General features: G+C 36.0%; 1 pseudogene; it reads right to left on the bottom strand.

Annotated features, from left to right (window-relative positions):
* Positions 1 to 16,178, bottom strand: part of LOC140512144 (uncharacterized) — a 44,644-nt pseudogene extending 28,466 nt beyond the window's left edge.
* Between the last annotated feature and the right edge of the window lie 86 nt (positions 16,179 to 16,264).

Raw genomic sequence — 16,264 nt, 5'->3', positions numbered from 1 at the left:
GACAAATTCACATTCCCCTTTGGGTTTTCAGATGTAGTGGAACTGACAATGTTGTCATCTTCTGAGTTTTTTGTCTTGATTTTCCCTTTCATTATAGTCAAAGTTCATTTTTTTTTCTTTTTATCTTTTTGGGGTCCTATTTTATGGCTTTAAATGTTGAACTATCCTCCAAGAGCACAGGAAGTACTTTTCTAAGCTTCTTGTGCTGGAGTCCAAGGACCTGGTCACTGGTTTTGTGTGCTGATGATAGGGTGGGTGGCCTGGTGTTGATGTTTGCCTGCTCTATCTCCTGGGGCTCAGGATCTCCCCCTGGCTTACTGAGGTGGGGTTTGCTGCTGGATTGCTTGGTGCTTCCTTTTCTGGAATGTGTTCCCCTTTTACCTGAGTGAGATGGACCTTTCTTGCTGATCCTCCAAGGCTCCTGTCCTAAAAGACCTCTTTACCCCATCTTTCTACTAACACTACTGTTCCAGGATTGTTCTGGGGCACACTTTTATGGTTATTTGGAGGTAAGTAGGGGAGAGCTTCAGCAATTTACTGTTTACTGTGCCATCTTGGCTCCCAGAAGTCCCTGAAAATATTCTATTTATTCTTCTCTTAACCTGGGAAATTTATATTATATTTTAGAGATGAATAAAGGGAGATCCTGGAAGGGTAACTGACTTGCCCATGATCTCATAGGTTTTGTTAGAGATAAGATATGTCCAAAGATCATCTGAATTCATAGTCAATGCTTTTTCTACTGAAAGACTCTATCATATGTGAAAGATTGAACCTAATATCCTTGAACACTTTTGGATTCAGTGTGTAGGTATGGTTTACATTTTTCTGGTGTCTGAGAACTTGCTTCAGGTTCTTTATTTAAAATAAAAATAAGAATTTGTTTAGTCATTAATTGGTATGTCTTAAGTAATTGCAATTTTTATTGACTTTCTGCCCCTGCTATGTGCTTTTTGTTTGTTTGTTTAGAAATACATCAAATTCTTGATATTTTGTATTACTCAAGGTGCTCTTTTAGAATTTAACTTGGTTGGGGTAGATAAATGCTTTAAAGAAAGTTAATCCAATAATGGAGAGATATCACTTTACTTTTAATGTAAGCAAATATGAATATAACTTCATATTCACTCATCCGTATTGATTTCCCACTTTACACTCAGGACTAGGTTCAAAGTGCTTGACCTGACATAGTGAAAATAATAGAGAGCTTTTCTTCTACTTTTACTTGTTTGTTTGTAATTGCAGCAATAAGAAGAGACTGATGATGAGAACATTCTAATAATTCTATTCTAGATACAGTAAGCCATAAGCGCCCTCTTGGCTACTCCTAAATAATGTAGCTCTCTACCCAAAACTATGTGGCCTCAAGTTTCTCCTTACTATATGAAGAACCAAGTGAGGCTAAGCACTGAGGCTATGTAGTTTACCTCATGCAGGATGGAAGGGGAGTCATGGCAGCATGTATTCAGAATAGTCAATTTGTGGAGTCAGAGAGATAGGAATATTTCCTTCAAGCTTGCCTTTAGGAAAGTGAGGAAAAAGGGGGTATGAAAGACCTGCTACTTCATCCTACTGTTATCTTTAAAAACAGAATGAATAAATTAGGACAAAACTCTTCAAGTCAATAATAATGTAAATGAATAAATTAACTTTTAAAAATTGAATGTTTTAAATTTACTTGCTATTAAAATAGATACTCAAGCTTACCTGTCTGTAAAAGTTAACTATTTATAAAAATTCCTTGAGTGTTACTTTTTCCTGTTAATTCTCTCTATTTATTATTTTTGACACTTACTAATTCACCCAATATATCTTTAAAACAATATTTTATCTCTTTATGTTGAAGATTTTAATTAATTAAAGACTTAAATAAAAGAAAACCTCTAAGTGATACGAAGTACAAAGATATAGAACATTTGCTGAAAGGTATATTAATAAGAAAAATTTTTCAGTCTAGGTGTTGCTGTGCATATAATGCTGAACTTAGAGATAAAAAGACTTGAGTTCATATCTTACCTCAGACAGTTACTGATTGTGTGACTCTGGGCATATCCCAGTCTCTATCTATGTCAATTTCTTCATCTATAAAATTGGCATAGTTATGCCATCTGTTTGATGGAACAAATAATATAAAGTGTTTAGCACAGTGTTTGGCACGAAGTAGGCTCACTCTCTCTGTATATATATATATATATACATACACACACACACATATATATATATGTATTTGTGTACATATGCATACATTTGTATGTATTTATATGTGTATGTATATATTCTGTTAGTTTTATTATTACGAATTCATTTAGGATTTAAAAAGCTAGTATCTTTCTGACAAGTACAAATGTTCTTGTAAACCATATATCTGTCTGAAAAAATGAAGGATTCAGTAAGTTGGATGTTTTCTAACTAAATATCTAATTTATGATATAATTTGTTTTCATTGAGATCTTCAAAATATTTGTTGTACCTTTAGTGGAATATGGAAAGGAAAGCATTTCCAACCTGAATGAAATTATTTGCTGCAAAATTTAACCCTCCTTTTTCCTCTTATTTATCTGGACTTAGATCAGACTTTATTTGCTATTTCTATTAGACTACTTATCACAAACCATTGGCATGTATATTCTCTCAAACTACTAACAATTTTTACTGATCTTCAAAATCTTCAACCACCAGTCTGTCATCCTTCTTGCTCTTTCATACTAGACTTCACATAGTCTGCTTCTCAAAAAAAACTAGCTTATTCACTATCCCCCATTTATTAGCTTGAATTTTTCTACTTCCATGACTCTTCTAAATCCTATAAAATCACTAATTAGTGATGCTTATTAGTGTAGCATATCTATAACAGCAGAATAGATTTGGTTGTTTAACTAAGAAAACCCTGGGGAAATTTATAGTATGTTGTTGTAATGTTTATCTCACTTATTTATAACACAATATGCACTAAATAATCTCATTCTGTTTATCATAAATAAAGGCAAGAGAAAGAAAGCAATGTAAAAAAAAAAGTGTAGCTTCCTGTTATTTGATTTTTATCCCACTAAGTCCTTCTCACACAACCTACTTAAAGATGTTTTTAATAAGTAAAATTTCATTTTTCATTATTTCAAAATTTTTTCATCTAAGCAGCTCAGTAACAAATTGGATATAGCACTGGGCATGCCATCAGGAAGATATGAGTTCAAATGTGCCCTAGACACTTATAACTATGTGTTCCTGAATAAGTTACTTAACTTTCAATCTGCTTCAGTTTTCTTAACTGTAAAATGAGGATGACAGAATCTGTCTATTATGGTTATGAAAATTAAGCAAAGATTTGTAAAGCGTGCAGTGTCTAATTAAGAAATACTTATTTCCTTCCTTCTTTCATTGATGTAGGCATTTCTACCAATGATGCAGGTGACTACCTATCTGCAACTTTTCACTCCTATGAATATTGTCCATATGCTATAAATCCTCAAAAGAATTCCAACTGGGGTACTGGGAGTTTGCCCCTACATATCAAACATGGGCTATTTCTCCTAGTCTCCACATGGGCAATCCACCCCCTCCTCTGCCTTTTTTTTGTAACTTTCTCTCTCTATAGGAATAGCATACCTTGTTTATCAGTCACACACTTCTCTGATGATAAGCTTCTCTGGGGGTAGGAAAATCACCATCAATATTTTGCTTCATCTCATTTATGTCCATATCCTCTGTTGTCCTATTGTTGACAACTGTATTAAAAACCATTGTCTTTTTGTCCCTAATTAGTGTCTTCTTTGAGTTTTAGTCAAATTAACCTTTTCCTGATATATTCCAAAGCATTTTTTTCTTTTGGATAACAGTCTCCCTTCCGTTTTTGTTTGTTTTTGTTGTTTGTGTTTAGAATCAGTATTTTTTCCCTTTTTGGAAGACTTATTTCTTGTATTGAGCTTGAGTAAATTTCCACTGAGCTACTTAAATAAAATAAAATAATAGAAGCCTACAATATCATTCTTTTGAATAAGTTGATGTCAATTAACTTCTTAAATACTGAAAGTAGTTGGGAAACTTTCTTTAAGGACAGACTTCTTTGTAAAGAATTTATATTTTTTTCAAAGGTAACCATTTCATAATTAAAAGCAAACCTATTCATTCGCATGTTTTGCTTCTAAAAGGAAGATAGACAAATGAAAGTACTGAATTCATTTTTCCCCTAATTTTTTCAAAGGCAGAAGTAACACAGTAAATTATTTCTTGCAGACCCAAGGAAAATAGAATTCCTTCCCTTAAAGTTCAACTGACATATAAGGGACTAGCCTGGGGGAAGATCTTTCTTATTAAACTTAATAGTGTACATTGCTTTATATAGCATTTTCTATGCAAATACTACCAATGTGGCAAATTGAAAGGAACTCAAACTCTAGAGAAAGAGATTTTGGTTTCAAATTCTACCTCCAAACCCTAATACACATATGACTTTGGGTGAGTTATTTTGGGGATGGGTGCATCCCTCAGCATCAGTTTTCACTGTAAAATGAGAGTCTAGCTAAATGGCATTTGCGATCCCTTCCCAATCTAAATCTATGATCCTTTGATTCTGCAGTCACTCTAACATATTTCATGTCACCTTTGTGAAGGTAGAATAGTTCTTGTCCTGACAGCATTTGAATGTTATCCTAAATGAACTTTATTACAGAGCTAAGAACTAACCATAAGCTTGCTTATTTCCTGTGCTCCCCCTGTAAAGTGTCTTCACACAAGAAATGTGGGTACTACTGAGTAAACAAGCCTCCTGAATAATTTGTTTGTGCTGAAATGTCACGTCAGCTGACTCCAAAGCAGTGGGAAGTCATTATTTGTTTAAGGGCTAGGATGAGGCTGGCACCATGCAAACACTTCCTGATGTATCAACAAACTGTATGGCTTTTTCCTGCAATCAAGTTGACAAATGCTGGAGGTCTGACTCCACATGAGTACAAACTGTTTGTAAATGCCTTAGTTTTTTTTGGTATGGTAGCAGATTTCAGCTATTTCACAAATGATTCTGGGAGATACCCTGACTCCATGTGTTTTCGGAATAAAAGACAGGGAATATTGTGCTTAAAGTGAAAATAAATTATTATTTCTATACTGTTTATGTTTAGTAGAAACCCTGAAATTTTAATCATTATAGTAACATACTCACATTTAGCATATATTAGTAGAAAATTGTTTTGAGTTGTGACCCTATCTTTTGATAACTATATCAAATCCATAGGCAATGGATGTGTTGGAAAAAGGACTCCTGCCTGGTGGATTAGGTGAAATAATATTTGATGGCTCTCAGAGAATACTGGAAAAAAGAAGACAGAAGAAGATGAAGGAAGAGGGGATATTTTTCACTGTATGGGGACATTCTCTACCTTAAAAATATGAGTTGACACTATACACATACATAAATATGTACCTTTATGTGAATACACAAATAATATATTTCAGAATGGGTTTCTATAAAAATTATGCTCTTAATTATCTACTCTCTCATAACTTACATATTGGTCTTCTCCTATAATTCCATAAAGGAATGAAAGGATTATTTGAACTGAAAAATGTTAATTTGGAGAAAGGGATCTTTTGGGGAGAGTGACAATGCAATTTTCTTCAAGTATTTGAAGGGCTGTCAGTTGAAAAAATGTTTAGATTTGTTTTACTTGGAAATCAAAGACACAATAAGACTAGTGTTTGGAAGTGGGAAAAAATGAGATTTTAGCTAGATATAGGGATGACTTTCCTAATCATACAAGCTGTCCCAAAGTAGATTGAGATGTCTAGAGAGATAATATTTCTATTGACTGGAAGACTTCAAATAGAGATGGCACAACCAATTATCATGGGGAAATAAAAATGATTTCTGTTAATATTCAGATTAGACTATGTTATGTTTAGTGTGTGTGACTTACAAGATGGAGATTCCTTGACCCTGAAGAGCATAGGTGTCTTGAGCAAGTTAAACCTCTAAATATTGGTGCCAGCATTCCTGGCATGAGTCTATTCAGGATAACACCAAAATGCTGACTGTGTGAATTATGTGAATGATCTAGCACTCAGTATATCAGGTTTTCTAACTACAACTACAATGAATGATTTTTGTGTTTTGAGGCATTTAAAAGTTAGGAGGAGGAATACTTTTTTCAATTTTTCCTACCCAGTTCATTTTTTCCTACAGTGACAAAATTTCCTCCAATGCTTGAGTGCTAAACACTTCATATTAGGAAGGTGTAAAGTAAACTCACTCACAAAACTTATTTTTTCCAAAGGACATTTAGGGAAGAACTTTTATATGGTCAGACCATTGGTGGCACAGTAGATAGATACTGAGACTAGAATCAGTCAATCAATAAATTAATGTTTAGTAAGTGCCTACTTTGGGCCAACCACTGTACTAAGTACTGGAGAGTAAATAAATCAAGAAGATACTAGTTTAAATCCAGCATCAGACCTTTACTAGCTATGTGATGCTGAAAGAGTCACTGAAATTCTTCAGCCTCAGTTTACTTAGCAGTAAAATGATTATTATAGTAACTACACTGTTGTCAGGATCAAATGAACTAATTTTTGTAAAATCGTTTAGCACAGTATAAGCACATAGTAGGCATAGTGGGCCTGGAGTCAGGAAGATCTAAGTTGAAATCTGTACTCAGACACTTACTAGCTGTATAACCCTGGGTAAGTCACTTGATCACTATGTCCCTCAGTTTCTTCTACTCTAACAAATGGCAATAACACTTACCTAATATGATTGTTGTGAAGATCATTTGATCAAACAATACAATATTTGTAAAGTGCTTAGAACAGTTACTGGTTTATAGTAAGTGGTTAATAAATGCTTGTCTCCCTTCCTCTGTGTCTGTACAAAGTTGTGGCTACTATTAGGATGACAGTGGTATGGCAAGTCAAAAGATGAAGTGCTTTTGAGATTTCCCTTTTTTGAATTAGAAAACTCCAGTTTCTGACAAAGATTAGAGATGTTCCCCTTTGGGAGGCAAGTGGACGGAGTGTCCTAAGATGATGATTCCTAGTGAAAAAATATATTTTCTATTATCTCTGCTTCCAAAGCTGTAAATTAGGATACTGAATGAAGTAATTGATGAAGATGATATTGTAGGTCTGCAGTATTCCTGATTTACTGAAGGCTGGCTTAAAAGGAAGAGATGGAGGGTCTTATTTATGTTGCCAGGTGCATTGGCCTGCCTGAGCTCCAATGGATATTTTATCTGTAAGGGGGAGAATTCTTTGGTTGGTTAGGGATGAAAGTAAAAAAAAGACAATAAACCACGGTAGGATCAATGTCAATTACCTAACAATTGCCAGAAAAATGACTTTGGGATACTCTCTAAAACTGGGGGAAAAAAGGCTGTAAAATATGTTCTTTCGTGTCTATGAGAATTCTACACATTAAATTTTAGTTCAAATTCCATAGAGCAAAAATAAACTTCCAGTATACACGATTAAATGCTTTGCTTATTAATACATAGACAAGGATTAGAAATGTAAAATCATTGCTTTAGAAAACCCCTACATGGAGAAACTTCTGCTACAGTTTGGAACCTCTTATAAAATGCTAGTCTTAATAGTGCTTTCCAGAATGACTCACCCAAGGATCATGGAACCAATATAGGTCAATCACAAAATTTGATCTTAGATTCTCTTGGATTCAAGTCTGCCTTTTTATCCATTATAATACCTCTTAAAAAATAATACTTAAACTACTATTACTGATGATAAGAAACAACAATAATAATGATAATGGGTAGCTTTTATATGGTGTTTACAAATTTGCAAGCATTTCACAAATATTACTTCATATTATCCTCACAACGATCCTGAGAGTTATATGTTATTATAATCCACCATTTACAGATGAGAAAACTGAGTCACAGAAAGGTTAAGTGATCTACCTAAGGTCACATAGGTTTAAGTGTCTGATTTAGATTTTAACTTAGGCTTTCTTTCTGGAATTCCAAGTCCAGTGTTTTATCTGTTGTGCCACGTTGGTACCTCTATTAATCAATATGGCTATCTGTGCATATTTCAATTCATGTCTGTATATTTTACATCAAGTAATGTACATTCATTTGTATTTCCTTTTTTATTATTTTGTTTTCAGTGTTCTAAAATCACTACCATTTTTCTTAGATTTTTCCCTACCTCACCTTCCCCCCTACCCTCAGTCCATACCTGAGATGACATACAGTTTTATGTAGGTTCTACACATACATTCCTATTAAATATATTTTCACTTTAGTCATGTTGCATAGAAGAATTAAAATGCATGGGAGAAATCATAAAAGAAACCAAAACATAATACAAAAGAAAATGATCTGATTCATTCTGGGATCAAATTCCATAGTTCTTTCCTTGGATGTTGGAGGCATATTGCCTTGAGACCCCTGGAAATAATTTAAGTCCTTGCACTGCAATGAAGTACTAAGTCCACCAGAAAAAAAATCCTCCCACACTGTGGTTGTTGCTGTGTACAAAGATCTCCTTGTTCCATTCCTTTCGCTCAGCATCAGTTGATATGTCTTCTCAGGCCTTTTTGAAGTCTTCCTGTTCATCATTTCTTATAGCAAAATAATATTCCATTACATTCATATACCACAATATATTCAGCCATTCCCCAACTGATGGGCATCTCCTTAATTTCCAGTTTTTGGCCACCACAAAGAGAACTGCTATAAATATTTTTGTACATGTGCAACACGTTCCCATTTTTGTGATCTCTTGGAGATACAGTCCCAGAAGAGGGAATTGCTGAGTCAAAGTATATGCACATTTTTGTAGCCCTTTGGGAATAGTTCAAAATTGCTGGCCACAACTGTTGGATTAGCTCACAGCTCCTTCAACAAATAATTAGTTTTTCAACTCTCTCACACCTTCTCCAATATTTATCATCTAACTGTTTTGTCATGTTAGCCAACCTAATAGGTGTGATGTGACATCTCAGAGTCGTTTTGATTTGCATCTCTCTAATCAATAATGATTTAGAGCATTTTTTCATATGAGTATAGATAGCGTTAATTTCTTTCTTTGAAAACCACCTGGGGCGGAGCCAAGATGGCGTAGTAGAAAGACGCACATACACATAGCTCTGAACCCACAACCCATAGAACAACTACAAAGAAGTAACTCACAGCGAATTCTGCACCCAGAGGCCACAGAACATTGGAGCGAGGGAGATTTCTGTTCCGGAGAGACCTGCAAACCTCTCGTAAAAGGTCCTTCGTGCTGCGGACTGGGCGCCAGGACTGGGAGCTGAGTACAGCCCAGCCGTGGCCGCGGCACCGAGAGGAACAGATCCGAGCGGGCTTCAGGGACGGGATCTCCAGCGGCCGCACAAGTACCTCCACCCACAGGTGACGGGGGTCGGTGAGAGAGTCCCTTTGGCGGGTCGAGGGGGGAGTGGGGTGCCCCCATGGCTCGGGCCCCCTCGGGAGACAGAAGCTGAGGGGCAGCGGCAGACCAGGGCTCTCCAAGCAGGCAGGAGCCTGGATCCATTGTTGAAGGTCTGTGCATAAACTCCCTGAGGGAACTGAGCCTGAGAGGCAGCCCTGCCCTCACCTGAGCATCTGAATTTAATCTCACACTGAATAGCAGCCCTGCCCCCGCCCAAAGCCCTGAGGCTGGAAGCAGCATTTGAATCTCAGACCCCAAACACTGGCTGGGAGGATCAGGAGGTGAGGTGGGTGTGAGGAAAATATTCAGAGGTCAAGTCACTGGCTGGGAAAATGCCCAGAAAAGGGAAAAGAAATAAGACTATGGAAGGTTACTTTCTTGGTGAACAGGCATTTCCTCCCTTCCTTTCTGATGAGGAAGAACAATGCTTACCATCAGGCAAAGACACAGAAATCAAGGCTTCTGTGTCCCAGCCCACTCAATGGGCTCAGGCCATGGAAGAGCTCAAAAAGAATTTTGAAAATCAAGTTAGAGAGGTGGAGGAAAAGCTGGGAAGAGAAATGAGAGACATGAAGTCAAAGCATGAACAGCAAATCAGCTCCCTGCTAAAGGAGACCCAAAAAAATGTTGAAGAAAATAACACCTTGAAAACTAGCCTAACTCAATTGGCAAAAGAGATTCAAAAAGCCAATGAGGAGAAGAATGCTTTCAAAAGCAGAATTAGCTAAATGGAAAAGGAGACTCAAAAGCTCACTGAAGAAAATAGTTCTTTCAAAATTAGAATGGCACAGATGGAGGCTAAGGTCTTTATGAGAAAGCAAGAAATCACAGAACAAAGCCAGAAAAATGGAAAAATGGAAGATAATGTGAAATATCTCATTGGAAAAACAACTGACCTGGAAAATAGATCCAGGAGAGACAATTTAAAAATTATGGGACTACCTGAAAACCATGATCAAAAGAAGAGCCTAGACATTATCTTTCATGAAATTATCAAGGAAAACTGCCTTGACATACTAGAACCAGAGGGCAAAATAAATATTCAAGGAATCCACAGAACACCGCATGAAAGAGATCCAAAAAGAGAAACTCCTAGGAACATTGTGGCCAAATTCCAGAACTCCCAGGTGAAAGAGAAAATATTGCAAGCAGCTAGAAAGAAACAATTCAAGTATTGTGGAAATACAATCAGGATAACACAAGATCTAGCAGCTTCTACATTAAGGGATCGAAGGGCATGGAATAGGATATTCCAGAAGTCAAAGGAACTAGGACTAAAACCAAGAATCACCTACCCAGCAAAACTGAGTATAATACTTCAGGGGAAAAATTGGTCTTTCAATGAAATAGAGGACTTTCAAGCATTCTTGATGAAAAGACCAGAGCTGAAAAGAAAATTTGACTTCCAAACACAAGAATGAAGAGAACCATGAAAAGGTGAACAGCAAAGAGAAGTCATAAGGGACTTACTAAAGTTGAACTGTTTACATTCCTACATGGAAAGACAATATTTGTAACTCTTGAAACATTTCAGTATCTGGGTACTGGGTGGGATTACACACACACACATGCACACATGCACACACACATAGAGACAGAGTGCACAGAGTGAATTGAAGAGGATGGGATCATATCTTTAAAAAACATGAAATCAAGCAGTGAGAGAGAAAGATATTGGGAGGAGAAAGGGAGAATTGAATGGGACAAATTATCTCTCATAAAAGAGGCAAGCAAAAGACTCATTAGCAGAGGGATAAAGAGGGGAGGTGAGAGAAAAACATGAAGTCTACTCTCATCACATTCCACTAAAGGAAAGAATAAAATGCCTACTCATATTGGTATGAAAACCTATCTTACAATACAGGAAAGTGGAGGATAAGGGGATAAGCAGAGTGGGGGGGATGATAGAAGGGAGGGCATGGGGAGGAGAGTGCAATTTGAGGTCAACACTCATGGGGAGGGATAGGATCAAAAGAGAATAGAAGTAATGGGGGACAGGATAGGATGGAGGGAAATATAGTTAGTCCTATACAACACAACTATTATGGAAGTCATTTGCAAAACTACACAGATTTGGCCTATATTGAATTGCTTGCTTTCCAAAGGGAAGGGGTGGAGAGGGAGGGAGCTAAAGAAGTTGGAACTCAAAATGTTAGGATCAACTGTAATGTTCTTACCACTAGGAAATAAGAAATACAGGTAAAGGGGTATAGAAAGCTATCTGGCCCTACAGGACAAAAGAGAAGACAGAGACAAGGGCAGAGAGGGATGATAGAAGAGAGAGCAGATTGGTCATAGGGGCAATTAGAATGCTTGGCGTTTGGGGGGGGAGGGGAGAAAAGGGGAGAAAATTTGTAACCCAAAATTTTGTGAAAATGAATGTTAAAAGCTAAATAAAAAAAAATGGAAAAAAAAAAAAAAGAAAACCACCTGTCATATCCTTTGACCATTTATCAGTTGGAGAGTGACTTTTATTCTTGTACATTTGACTCAGTTCTCTATATATTTTAGAAATGAGACCTTTATCACAGACAGTAATTGCAAAAATTCTTTCCCAGATTTCTACTTCCTCCCTAATCTTGACTGCATTGTGTTTGTCTGTGCAAAAACTTTGTTAGTAATATAAGAAATGCAGACATTTTGTGTGGGTTTATTTTGTAACCAGCAAATTTGCCAAGATTGTTTATTGTTTCAAGCAGTTTTTTACTTGAATCTCTGGGATTCTTTAAGTATATCATCACATTATCTGTAAAGAGTGATGACTTAGTTTCTTCTTTGCCTATTCTAATTCCTTTCATTTCTTTTTCTTCTCTTATTGCTACAGCTAACATTTCTAGTACCATATTGAAGAATAGTAGTGATAACGGACAGCCTTGTTTCTTTGATCTTATTGGAAATACATCTAGCTTATCTACATTGAATAATCTTGCTGAAGGTTTTATGCAAACACTTCTTATTGTTTTATGGAAAGTTGCATTTATTCCTATGCTCTCCAGTGTTTTCAATAGGAATGGGTGTTGTATTTTGTCAAAAGCTTTTTCTTCATCTATTAAGAAAATCATGTGGTTTCTGTTAGTTTTGTTGTTGATATGATCACTAATGATAATAGTTTTCTTAATACTGAACCAGCCCTGCATTCTTGATACAAATTTTATCTGATCATAATGTATTATTCTCATGATAAGTTGCTGTATCCTTTTTGCTAAAACCTTATTTAAATATTTTGCATCTATATTCATTAGAGAAATTGGTCTATAATTTTCTTTCTCTGTTTTGGCTCTTCCTGATTTAGGTATCAAAACAATATTTGCATCATAAAAAGAATTTGGGACTCCTTCCTCAATTTTCTCAAAGAGTCTATTTTTATTGGAATTAACTGTTCTTTAGATATTTGATAGAATTCACTTGTAAACCCATCCATCCCTGCAGATGTTTCTTTAGGGAGTCTATTGATGGCTTATTCAATGTCTTTTTCTGAGATGGGGTTATTTAAGTAATCAACTTCCCCTTCTTTTCATCTGGGCATTTTTTTTTTTTTTTTGATAATCATCCATCTCATTTAGATTGCCAAGTTTATGGACATACATGGGAGCAAAGTAATTTCTAATTATTGTTTAATTTCCTCCTCATTGGAGGTGAGTTCACCCTTTTCATTTTTGATATTCATAATTTGGTTTTCTTCTTTCTTTTTTTAAATCAAATTGACCAAAGTTTTACCAATTTTCTTGATTTTTTCATGAAAAAACAACACTTAGTCTTATTAATTAGTTCAGTAATTTTCTTAATTTCAATTTTATTATTCTCTCCTTTGTTTTTCAGTATTTCTAATTTGGTATTACTTGGAGATTTTCAATTTGTTCTGCTTCTAGTTTTTTCAGCTGTGTGCCCAATTCACTGATATCTTCTTTCTCTATTTTACTCATATAAGCATTCAAAGATATAATCTTCCTTTAAGAACTGCTTTTGCAGTATCCCATAAGATTTGGTGGGTTATCTTGTTATTGTCATTCTCTTGAATGAAGTTGTTGATTGTTTCTATGATTTGTTGTTTAACTCAGTCATTCTTTAAAATTAGATTATTTAGTTTCCAAATAAATTTTGGTCTGTCTTTCCATGGCCTTTTATTACATATAATTTTTATTTCATTATTATCTGAGAAGGATGCATTGACTGTCTCTGCCTTTCTCCAGTGAATTCTGAGGTATTTATGTCCTAGTACAAGGTCAGGTTTTGCATATGTGCCATGTCCTGCTGAGAAAAAAGTATATTCCTTTCTATCCCCATTCAGTTTTCTCCAAAGATCTATCATATCTAACTTATTCAGAGTTTTATTCACCCCTTTAACTTTTCTTGTTTATTTTGATTTATCAGATTTGATTTATTAGATTTATAAAGTTTAGAGAGGTGGACGTTGAGGTCCCCCACTGATATAGTTTTGCTGTCTATTTCTTCCTATAACTCCCTTAACTTCTCTAAGAATTTGGATGCTATACCACTTGGAGGATTTATGTTTAGTAATGATATTGCTTCATTGTATATGCTGCCTTTTAGCAGGATAGAGTTTCCCTCCTTATCTCTTTTGATTAGACCTATTTCTGCTTTTACTTTGTCTGAGATTAGGATTGCTACTCCTCCTTTTTTTGAATCAGCCAAAGCACAATAGATTCTACTCCAACCTATAACCTTTACACTGTGTGTATCCCCCTTTTCAAATGTGTTTCTTGTAAACAACATATTGTTGGATTATGGTTTTTAATCCATTCTGCTATTCATCCCCGTTTTATGGGAGAGTTTATCCCATTCCCATTGACAGTCATTATTACTATTTGTGTCTTTCCCTCCAACCTCTTTCCCACCTTCTGTGCTTTTAGTTCTCCATTCTCCTTTCCCCTCCACAAGAGTTTTAGTTTTTGACCATTGCCTCCCTCAGTCTTCCCTTCCTTCTTTCATATTCTTTCCCTTTTACCCCCCTTTACCCTTGCTACTTCTTCCCACACTTTTAGCCTCCCCTCACCTTTTCCCCCTTTACCTCCTACTACTTATAGCATTAGATTTATATACTTAATTAAGTTTGTTTTTCCCTCCTTGATTCAAATCAGATGAGAGTACCTCTAAAACAATGCTCATCTCCTCCTTCTTTCCCTCTACTGTAATATAATTTTGTGCCTTTTTCTGTGCTGTGATTTATCATTTTTTGCCTCTTCCTTTTCACATCTTCTGTTGCAATCCTTTTGTACTCTTAAATCACATTTCATCATCACATCATTTATTTTATACCCATTCCCTCTATCTATATATATACCTTTTATATTTCATAATATATATGCAATTCTCAAGAGTAACAAGTATCATCTTCACTTATAATGATGTAAACAGTTTGCTCATATTGAGTAACAAGTCTTTTTTTCCCCTTTTTTACCTTTTTATGCCTCTCTTGAGGCCTGTGTTTGAAGATCAAATTTTCTATTGATTTCTGGCTTTTTCACCAGGAATGTCTGAAATAACTTTTATCATTGAATGTCCATCTCTTTGCCTGAAATACTATGCTCAACTTTGCTGGGTAATTGATCCTTGATTGTAGTCGCTGCTTCTTTGCCTTACAGATTATCATATTCCAGTTCCTTTGATCTTTTAAATTAGAAGCTGCAAGGTCCTTCGTGATCCTGACTAGCTCCTCGATCTTTAAATTGTTTCTCTTTGACTACCTGTAGTATTTTCTCCTTCACTTGATAGTTCTGAATTTGGCAGTGATATTCCTTGGTGCTTTTAGTTTGGGATCCCTTTCAGGAGGTGAACTATGGATTCTTTCTTTAACTATTTTGTCCTTTGAATATAGGACTTCTGGGAAGTTTTTCTTCATGCCCAGGCTCTTTTTTTATCATGATTTTCTGGTAGGCCAATAATTTTTAGATTTTCTCTCCTGTATCAATTTTTCAGGTCATTTGTTTTTCCAATTAGATATTTTACATTTTTTTCTATCTTTTCATTCTTTAGATTTTATTTGACTGATTCTTGGTGACTGAGCCTTGATGTCTTGAAGTTTCTACTTGCCCACATCCAATTTTTATCAAATTGTTTTCTTCATTTAACATTTGCATCCCCTTTTCCATCTGTCCAATTGTTCCTTTTAAGGAATTATTTTCTCCAGGTAGTTTTTGTACGTCCTTTTCCATTTGTCCAGTTTTCTTTTTAAGGAGCTGTTCTCTTTAGTGAATTCTTTTTTTCATATTTTTAAAATCATTGGCCAATTTTTCTTCTGTTTCTGTAATTTGGCTTTTAAAATCCTTCTTCTGCTCTTCCAAAAGTGCTCTTTGTGCTTGCAACCAGTTCATAATCCTTTCTGAAGTTTGAGATGGGAGGACAGTCTCACTGCTTACATCTGTGGTATTTGTGATTTGGTCCTTGTCCCCATAGAAAGATTCTGTGGTCTTTTCTTTCCTCCTTTGCTTCTTTCTCATGATGATGAGGGTTTGTATGTTGTGGTCTCTGGTTCTTTCAGCTAGAAGCTAAAGAACCTTGTGCTGAGCTTGCTCATGTGAGAAAGCAAAGCCTAGGTGAAGTCTTTTTGTGTTTCCCTGGAATTACCCTGGAACTAGCTTGTTAAGTGTAGGAGAGGTGTGATCTGGCCAGAGGAGGTCTCCTCAGTTGAGCTAGAGCAAAGGCAAGGCCAGAAGTTGGCTGCCCTACTGTCTTCCCATTACCCCTGGGGTGCTGAGGCATGCCTGGGGTCCTGGTGTTGGTGGCTGCAAGGCTCCACCCTCCTGGGGCTCCATATCTGTTCCTGGTTTGCTAAGGTGGGGCAGTCTAGGACAGCTTCGGTGCTGCACTGCTGCACTTCTGTCACAGAAGAGGGGAATAC

Source organism: Notamacropus eugenii, chromosome 6, assembly GCF_028372415.1.
Source record: "Notamacropus eugenii isolate mMacEug1 chromosome 6, mMacEug1.pri_v2, whole genome shotgun sequence".
NCBI lineage: Eukaryota > Metazoa > Chordata > Mammalia > Diprotodontia > Macropodidae > Notamacropus > Notamacropus eugenii.
Note: the sequence above shows the minus strand (reverse complement) of the source record. Positions and strands in the feature narration are given on the sequence as shown.